The following is a 6913-nucleotide window of genomic DNA, read 5'->3' as shown; positions in this document are numbered from 1 at the left end:
ATGATGTTCAAAATGAAATTTCTTTTGTCTTTGAGTCTGATAAAACGTCTTACGTTGGATTAGTGTATTGTTTTTATCTAAAATTATAATTATATAAATTGGAATTTTATGATATCAAATGTCTGTACAAAACTGTGATACATTTCATCTGCTGTTTTTAACCAAATTGCATGTCTTACAAACCATATTCAGTTAATTCATTTCTATTTGATAATCATTTAAAATGATCATATTTTCTTCTTAGATCTGTACGATATGAATGTTAAGTTCATTAAAAGGGACCAGCCATGTTGCTTTGCTTTTAGTTATTTTTTAACATTGCTTTTTGAGATAGTTTGATGGGCTGAATTTCATTCAAAGGTATTGAAACAGTTTTAAATATGAATTTCATATATATATTCATTCTCTTAAGAACACCCTGACCGCAATCGAACACATTGTATTTTTATGAAAGAACACTTAGATAGCCATTGACCAAAGACACTGGGACAGCTAGTGAATATTTAGTATTCGGGCCACAAATAGATATGTTGTGTTACACCAAATATTGTTGATAGACTTCTGTTAAATGTTGCATTTCACCATGGACATTTGTACGGGCCCTGATTTTTTTTGTCGTCCATGGAGAGACTCGTTCAACTCACAGGGATCTGAGAATTAGTTACAGATTATATAATCATGGACCCACCAGAGTATCCAAAGACCATTTTTAGACGTTTTAGAGGTCTAGATTAAAAAATGATAAAAATCATACCATGCCGTCATTAAGACGATATAAGCCCCATTATGAAAAACATCTTGAAAATCATCTATTATTCATACTGGCTTTGTGGCAGATATGATATGCATGAGCAAGGCTACGGCTGCAATCTCATTGGCCGGCTATAAAAAGTCCACAGTTGTATATGTTTGAATAGTAACGGCGAAATCCATATATAGATGTACAATGTTCCGAGATAGCCGGCCAAAGAGATTGCAGCCAAAGCCTCGCTCATGCATATTATATCTGCCATGAAGCCAGTATGAATTTCTAATTCTCGTATATAGTACCATGTAGAGTATGATTTTTTATCGTTTTTAGGTCATCTGAACCGAAGGGTCAGGATGACCTATTGTCATCATGCACCGTCCGTCGCCGTGCGCCGTCCGGCGTCCGGCGTCCGCCGTGCGTAAACTTTTCATTCAAACGACTTCTTCTCAATATCCGAACAGCCCAGGGTACTGATATTGCGCCTGTAGCATGCTATGATGAAAGGGCTACCAAGTTTTTTTTCAAATGAATGACCTTGACAATCATTTAAGGTCACAGGGGTCAAATAGGCTAAAATCCTTTAAACAACTTCTTGTGAATAACTAAGAGGCCTAGAGACCTGATATTGGGCCCCTGACATGCTGGGATGAAGGGCTATCAATTTTGTTCAAATGAATGACTTTGATCTTCATTCAAGGTCACAGGGGTCAAAAAGGCTAAAATATTTAAACGACTTCTTCTCAAAAACCAGAAGGCCCAGTGTACTGATATTGGGCCTGTAGCATGCTGGGATGAAGGGCTATCAAAGTTGTTCAAATAAATGACCTTAACTTCATTCAAGGGCACAGGGGTCAAATAGGCTGAAATCATTTAAACGTCAACTTCTTGTGAATAACTAAGAGGCCTAGAGACCTGATATTGGGCCCCTGACATGCTGGGATGAAGGGCTATCAAGTTTGTTCAAATGAATGACCTTGATCTTCATTCAAGGTCACAGGGGTCAAAAAGGCTAAAATATTTAAACGACTTATTCTCAAAAACCAGAAGGCCCAGTGTACTGATATTGGAAATGTAGCATGCTGGGATGAATGGCTATCAAGTTTGTTCAAATGAATGACCTTGATCTTCATTCAAGGTCACAGGGGTCAAATAGGCTAAAATATTTAAACGACTTCCTTTCATGAACGGAAAGGCTCAGGGTTCTCATGTAGGGCCTGCAACATGCTGGGATGAAGGGCTATCAAGTTTGTTAAAATGAATGACCTTGATCTTCATTCAAGGTCACAGGAGTCAAAAAGGCTAAAATATTTAAACAACTTCTTCTCAATAACCAGAAGGCCCAAGGTACTGATATTGGCAATGTAGCATGCTGGGATGAAGGGCTATCAAGTTTGTTCAAATGAATGACCTTGATCTTCATTCAAGGTCACAGGGGTCAAATAGGCTAAAATCTTTCAACGACTTCCTTTCATGAACAGAAAGGCTCAGGGTTCTCATGTAGGGCCTGCAACATGCTGGGATGAAGGGCTACCAAGTTTGTTCAAATGAATGACCTTGACCTTCATTCAAGGTCACAGGGGTCAAACAGGCTAAAATATTTAAACGACTTCTTCTCAAACACCAGAAAGCCCAGGATACTCATATTGGGCCAGCAGCATGCTGGGATGAAGCGCTATCAAGTTTGTTCAAATGAATGACCTTGATCTTCATTCAAGGTCACAGGGGTCAAAAAAGCTAAAATCTTTAAACGACTTCTTCTCAAGAACCAGAAGGCCCAGAGTACTGATATTAGGCATGTAGCATGCTAGGATAAAGGGCTACCAAGTCTGTTCAAATGAATTTTTAAATGACTTCTTTTCAAGAACCGAAAGGCTCAGGGTTCTCATATAGGGCCTACCATATGCTGGGATAAAGGGCTACCAAGTTTGTTCAAATGAATGGCCTTGACCTTAATGAAGGTCACAGGGGTCAAATAGGCTTAAATCTTTGAACAACTTCTTCTCAAGAACCGAATGGTCTAGGATGCTCATATTGAGCCTGCAGCATGCTTTGATGAAGGACTACCAAGTTTGTTCAAATTAACGACCTTGACTGTCATTCAAGGTCACAGGGGTCAAATAGGTTAAAATCCTTAAACGACTTCTTGAGAATAACTAGGAGGCTTAGAGACCTGATATTGGGCCTGTGACATGCTAGTATGAAGGGCTAAAGGGATTGTTTTTAAAAAATGACATTGATCTTCATGCAAGGTCACGGGGGTCAAAATGGCTAAAATCTTTAAATGACTATGTTGTATTGTGCCAATAGTCAGATGACCGTTAAGGCCCATTGGCCTCTTGTTTAATCTAGACATTTAAAACGTCTAAAAATGGTCTTAGGCCACTCTGGTGGGTCCATGATTATATATATAAACGACTTATCAAGCATTCTGGATTAAAACCCACTCAAACTAGGAGATGTAGAAGTAGGTAGCTTATCTTTTGCAGAAGGGTTACAAAAATCAATAACCGAGCTCGAAAGCTACTGTGCAAAGTGGCAGCTATCAATAAATACAACAAAAACGAAAACGACGATTTTTAGAACGAGAAGCATCACTAAAAACAAATGTATTAAAGTTAAACCATTTCTTTTTAATGGCAGAGAAATTGGACAAGTAAATGAGTATAAATATCTGGGTACAAAATTATGTGATAACGCTTGCTGTTAAGGAACTTTCCGCGAAAAGTAAAAAGGTTTTATTCTCAATTATATACCCATATGGCTTTGGAAAAAAGTTATTCAATTCCCTAGTCAGACCAGTTTTGACGTATAACTCTGAAAATTGGTATGCTGATTATTATAGCAAGATAGCAAATGCTAGTAAAAGAGCTTGCTCAAACAAAGCATTGTTTGGCCCATTTTCCTTAATTGATCACCATTCGAGCAAATTAATTTGAAATTTTGCAAAATGACTTTGAGTGTTGGAAAGTATGCATTGAATATAGATTCCAGGGCTGAATTAGGACAGTTTACTTTAAATTGTTTCATAAATACACGAGCTTTAAGCTATTTAAGAAGGATCTTGTAATTTCAGGATCTCAGGATTTCGGATTTCATAATAGAGTAACAAATAGTGAAATTGATAATGAAATAGTTCTTATGATTAAATGGTATATATATAAGTCCAGATGTCTAAAAACACCATTATCCATCACAGCTTTCATCAATCATATTAAAGATCAGTACACTATTCAGAAATTTAATATACAAATTAGTGATAATATACTGAAAGTTAAATTTGACAGGAAATGGGTAAAATGGCAAAGTTTACTAGAATTATCATGATTATTAAAAAAAAATTGTCGCCATACCTTTCTCTCTTAATGCTTTACCAGGTATATTTTTCCAAGTAGTTGACCACCATAGTCTTTTTTTAAGTTATATAATTTAATCTAAATGCTTTTCTAATGTATATTGTTATGTTTTGTAAAATGTAGTTTTAGTGTTGTCTTTTGTGCAGTGTTTTGTTTATATGACTATATGTGTGAGGAGTATGTGTGTCTTTGCGTGTGTGTTTATTTTTTCTGTTTGTTTGTGGAAGTATGATTGATATAATGTTGTGTATTATACATGTACGATAAATTGGAAAAATAAAAGAAATATAAAAAAGAAGGATCTCACAAAAAGACATCAACGTCCTGGTGAAAGAAGCACTGGCTGTCAGTAAAAATATACATGCATATGGAACGTATTCTTGGTTTCCTATGTTTCTAATATCATAAAGGAAAATAAGATTTCTTATAACTTTGAAAATGCCAATCCTAGTAGGACGTTTAAACGTAATGTGAAACTATTATTCAAGATACAAGGCACATTCAAAGCCATTTTTACAACTAAGATAAATAATTCAGATAATAAACTGAGGATTAGCAACCACAGTTTAGAAATCGAGGCGGGTAGGGTAAAAAAGATTCCCCGTTCTCTGCGGTTATGCAAATTTTGTAAAGCAATTGAGGACGAAACCCACTTCATTTTTAAGTATTCCGTTAACTCTGCAGTGAGAACAATTTTCTTTAATAGTTATAAAGATGTAATTAACCACCATTTAACCGATTTTGAAAATTTGATACGACTCTTGTCTTCTAATGATCTAAAACTTCTGCAGGATTTAGGCCTCTTTGTTAAAAAGTCATTTGAACTGAGGAAAGCTGGCTTGATAAATGTTTAAGTTGTTGTTTTGATCTACTGTGTTTTATGTACATGGATGTTTTGCTATCGATCCCTTTTGTATGGGTGTAAGGAAGCAATTAAGTTGAATTGAATTGAATTGAATTATAATCTGTAACTAATTATCAGATCCCTGTGGTTCAACTGGCTATGGAATACGTTTTTTCTCGAATGACATTCTGCTATGTGTATGTTGTGTTATATGTATTTACTAGTAAAGGATATACAATATTTGCATACAGAATGATGCATTTCTTCCTTTTAAAATATATTTCAGCAAAGGATACGAGTCAATTCTTTGCATTTCTCCATCGGCTATTTCCGTTTTAAAAAATCGCTGTTCTAGGAAGGACTATCAAAAACACAAGAGTATATTACGTGCATCCAATGGGGGTCTTATAACGGCAATTGTACCAATCCTTGTGTTTACAAATCATTTTCTAATGTAGTTTCTAGATGAAAATCAGTGTATGTATATATATGCGTATGAGAGCGTTTATTGTTTTATTTAATAGTCTTACTTAGTTACCATACTATAACAATCAAACTTGTGGGATATTTTCGGGTTCTATTAGTCCAAAAAATAAGATGGTTGTCTGTTCAAATAGATTTCCATCCCTTGTCCGTCGTCTGCTCTTTCGTCCACAGAGGGAACCTTTTCCCATTCCCAATGGTCTATTATAGTGCCTATTCCATTAAGTGACCGATTGAAAAACAAAATTGGTTATAGTTGTGCATATTCCACTTCGGGAACGATCGGGAAACGTAATGGCCAAAATGGCAGTCAGCCATCTTGTGTTTGTTTGGCTAATTCCCATAATGATATGGAGGGATGCATCCTTTTTATGATTTGATTGGAACAAATAAAGAACACTACGACAGACAGACATCCTTATCATTTGGCATTTTAATTTTATGCATGTTGTTATGAACGTGAAAAAAAATCCCATTGACTGACATAAATCCTTCAATGTTGGCTCCAGATCTCGCATCGGACCTTTTGCTTAAATACATTGAATGTTCCTTAAATGGGATCATTTTTAAGACACGAGGCGTGTGTTTACATGATTGCGAGAAACCCCGGAGGTCTACGTCTAGATTTATCCATTGATCATATTGAACTCTTTTTAAAAGACCCGAAAAATAACGACCATTTTAAAAACCATTGTTTTAGGCCTTGAGGGTGAACTTTCTCGTCACGCTTTCAGTTAAACACGTATTTTGGTTACAATAACGCTTCAAATAGCTTTAGCATCATCCGGCCAGAATTTTGGCATTTCTCCATCTGGTTTTCTACCTAAATTTTATTTCTGCAACTGCTATGCTCTTTTCCATATGATGTGATAGTGATATTTGTTCATAAAGATTGAACGTGGTCTATCTATTAACATAAGTATGTTGAATATTTAACTGAAAATATAAATACGCTTTTAATTTACAAAGAGAGGTTGAATTATTATTTAAATATTACCTCTATGGTATTTTAAATTCAGTGAGTCAATACGTACATTATATGGTTGCTACTACAGCCTCGGTCTCTCGCTCATGGCAAGCTAACAACAAACATAAGTTCATTATGTACAGCAAATAAATGAAGCGAGACGAACAATTGTAAGTGATACTACATTTTTTCACTTTTTTACAGGCTATTAATTCACCATTCACCTGGTCTGTGCCTCCGAGTATATGTCTCGATTTTACACAAAGTAAAGTTTGAATATTCTTAATTGTTATGAGGCATTTTACGTGGAAAGCGCCAAGATGAAAAGAGGATGTTATTTTTGATGTTACGAAATATTGTAACTATTATTTTCGACAACGAAATTAATAAAGTAATCAGAAAATAAGACTTTCCGGTTCACCAAACGCAGGCAACGGGTCTGAGCTGGGCATTCGAAAACCGACTATAAAGAATTAGTTACTTTACCGTGAATAGAACGTATTCTTTCCGAAGCG

Source organism: Argopecten irradians, chromosome 1, assembly GCF_041381155.1.
Source record: "Argopecten irradians isolate NY chromosome 1, Ai_NY, whole genome shotgun sequence".
Lineage (NCBI taxonomy): Eukaryota > Metazoa > Mollusca > Bivalvia > Pectinida > Pectinidae > Argopecten > Argopecten irradians.
Note: the sequence above shows the minus strand (reverse complement) of the source record.